This window comes from Helianthus annuus, chromosome 3 (assembly GCF_002127325.2).
Source record: "Helianthus annuus cultivar XRQ/B chromosome 3, HanXRQr2.0-SUNRISE, whole genome shotgun sequence".
Taxonomy (NCBI): domain Eukaryota; kingdom Viridiplantae; phylum Streptophyta; class Magnoliopsida; order Asterales; family Asteraceae; genus Helianthus; species Helianthus annuus.
In genome coordinates this window covers 143,967,081-143,970,595 of record NC_035435.2, presented here as the reverse complement: position 1 = coordinate 143,970,595, position 3,515 = coordinate 143,967,081, and the positions used below count along the sequence as shown (strand labels likewise).

Sequence of the window (3,515 nt, the reverse complement as noted above, 5' to 3'; positions counted from 1 at the left end):
CAAGAATGAACCTCAAAAGATATTATACACCACTATGTGATGATTCCAATTAAACCACACCCACAAAAGCAACCAATTTTAACATTAGATATCCTGTTTTTGTATCAAAAGTTACCGTATCCAAACCGTTTGACCCGTTAAGATCATCCACTACATTTGGTTCCCAACTTCATTCAGAACTACATGTGACTACTTATATATCAAAAAGTAAGTATAAGAAGGAATAAACACACTTGTAAATGACCAAATGAAGCCGGATATAAAACAACCAAATTAGATTAGATACATATATTTTTGGGATGATGAAAAGACGTTTACTTCGCCCACATGCTCTTTAATTTATAGCCATTTTCTGTCTTTTTTCACTTCTCATCTCTTTTCCCTTTTTCACTTTAGCGTACACATGAACGTAGTTGCAAAAATATTACCTACAAAGCTGAATATTGCAACTACAAAATAGATACAAACATAGTAGAAATTTAACCAGAAAAAACGCAACTCTTTAACCCATAAAACTGCAGTTTTCTGACCCATAGAAGTGCAGAAGTTTTACCCCTAAAAGTGAAGTCTTTTACCCACGAATTGTAGATTTTTTATACAAACGCTGCAGGTTTTTAATCCCTAAAAGTGCAGAAGTTTGAAACACACACTTTAATTTTTTAACCCTAAAAGTTAATTTTTTGACCCATAAGGGTAACATTTTGAAACTATCGCTGCAGTTTTTTTAACCCATAATAGTTCACTTTTTTGACCCATAAAAGTGTCGTTGTTTTATGACCTAAAAAGTGCAAATATTTGAAACAAACACAGCTTTAAACCCCCAAAAATGATGTTTTTGACAAAACAAAAAGTTACATAATTTCGACACATTTAAATATGATATTATAAAGAAGATTAAGTGAATTTCTTTAACTTACCATGACATGAATAAATTTGTATTTTGTCAAGTGCAGTTTTCTAAAAAAAAAACTCCTATTATTTTTAGAGTTGGTTGGCTAATGAAAAAAAAAAAGAAGTATTTTTATTCTCTTAAATTAAATTTTAAATAAAGTCAAAACCAACTATGAATTTAAAATTTTACCCAATGTACTCGGTCTTTGCGAGAACCGTGTGCACGAAGACCTGAAGATTTCTTCAACCATGCCGCAAGGGTAACTGATCAACACCTTTCGTTCACTTTGACTTGTAACTTTGTCATAACATGTCCCAATGCAAAAATGATTCAGATTTTTAACCCAAAGTTTGTTAACAAAAACTTTTTTTTGTTCACTTGGCACTCTCTAGTCTAATGCATATGTTTAAATTCACATGAAATTTGGATATGTTTGCCAAATTCGCCAAATTCACAATCCCAAAAATATGCACACCCAAATGAAACAAATTTATTCAATACACGTCGTTCGTGAGTGTAAGTGATGAAGGTAGACCGTGGTAATTAAGATAAGACATGTGAAACAATATTACCTCCTCTGGTGGTCTACTCAAGGAAGGTGACACATGCATCGTTGCAACAAACGGATGATATGCCTTTGAGAATCCCTAATGATCCTTAGAAAGAGAAAGTTTTGGGTCCTAAGGGAGAGCCAGATGCACATATAGGATATCAATCAGATTAAGCCCTGCATTGGATAACTTTAAGTGATGCTGCCCCTCAATAGTAATACTATCTTACCAAAAAAGAAAAGAAAATCACGTATGTACAGTATATGTTATGTAGATGTACTGAGGCCAGAACAGCTGGTTGAAATGAGATAGGTTGCTTGTTTAACCAATCCATGGATACAAAGCTTGTCTAGCTCATCAGATGATGAGGCAAACGCCTTCGCAATTCGAGTCAAACAAACCGAAGCACACTCCAAAACCTTAAAATATAGTAAAATAAAAAGAAAATCAGTTAACCAGTCTTCAACAGATAAAATTTAAACTTGATAGTACTCACTTTGGCATCATGGTGCTAAAGAAGATTAGTCAATAAGGGAACGTCATTCATTACAAAATCAGTTGCATCATATGGAAGTTTCTTCCACATGTTCGTTGCAGTAGATAATGGCACATGCTGCGACACATAACAAAAAGTCAATATCTCAATATTTACTTAAAAATACATTCCTTCTTCCATACATCTAACATAGTGAGCATCAATATTTAATGTGTACCTGGACTCTTGTTGAAAAGAATCGATATAAGAAAGCACGGTCATTAGTACCATAAGCACATGCACAAAGAAATCCACAAAAACGTGCTTAGTGAATCTTCCATTCAATCAAAAGCATCCAACATAACTGCGTCAACAACTCAACCTGCTTTCCCTCTTCTCAATTTGCACGCAACCTGACCAAATTTTCTTCAACCGCCCACTCTGATGAGACGACAGCTCTGCCATTGCGAACGAAGGAAGCATATCATCCAACCATAAATTTTATCACTTCAACATTATAAAAAACACAACATTTAAATCCAATGAAATATAATCTAAGAATTGTAAATATATACAGTATCTAAACATACATTATCAATAGATTAAGACTTGAAAACGAATTGGGTATCCATAAGGTCTCAATCATGTGAAAAAACATCTTTGTTAACAAAAATTTAAATATAAAAAGACACATTAAATGCATATATTTTTTTTTTGAAATGTGTTAAATGCATATATTGAAAACCAAAAGTTAGGGTTAGTACTTACAATGATGGCCAACATTAAACTCAAACCCAATTAACCTAACTGCGGCTCCAAACCCATCGATCATCATACATGCAGAATAATTTAACATAATACCACCTAATTAGCACAAAATTTCAAATTGTGTGATGGGCATTCATATACCTATGGAATAACTTATAATTACCGACATTAACGCGAGAACTTATCTCATCCTATTTGATAAAATGACAAACTTGAAGATGGACAACATCATGGTAAAATGACTGGATGGTGGCATTACCAGCAACATCTTGCCTACAATCAAGGAAAATTGATGTAAAACTTCTCAATTTTTCAAGAAAATAGCAAGTAATATATGTATGCACTTATACTTTTCAGGTATTAAATATTTTAATGCATCAGGTACACTTAAAGAAACATAAAACAACATTCCTTTGGTTGGCAATAAAAAGAATCAAAAGAGACGTTAATAAAAAGTTCCAGAGGAGAGGAGTGCGGATTGATATAGATATAGATTTGTACCAAGAAACCAGTAGAATATGTTAGTATAGATGGAGATAATTAAAGATATAATCAACCATGAATACAAATTGTATGTAGATTGATTTGTACCAAGAAGCTATCATCACTTGTTAAAACCAAAAAAAAAAAAAAAATCAAAACTGGAATATTAGTTTGTACCATACTCAGACTCATCCCCAAATCACTTACGAACTCGAATTAAGAATTAATTGGACGAAAAATAAAAAAAAATTAATAAAGGGTTAACACTTACAATAGATTCTTGAATATGAATGTTAGATTCACTGATTTCAAAGTGACTTGTTTTATCATAATCGATTGCGTACAA

At 32.5% G+C, this 3,515-nt stretch overlaps 1 long non-coding RNA gene across 1 annotated transcript; it reads right to left on the bottom strand.

Moving 5' to 3' along the window:
• Positions 1-1,098: 1,098 nt before the first annotated feature.
• LOC118490606 lies at positions 1,099-3,278 on the bottom strand. The gene is made up of 4 exons (XR_004889541.1): positions 2,687-3,278; positions 2,157-2,376; positions 1,940-2,056; positions 1,099-1,862 (listed from the first exon to the last, which is right to left on the bottom strand). It is a non-coding gene; the product is annotated as an uncharacterized LOC118490606 (long non-coding RNA).
• Positions 3,279-3,515: the final 237 nt, after the last annotated feature.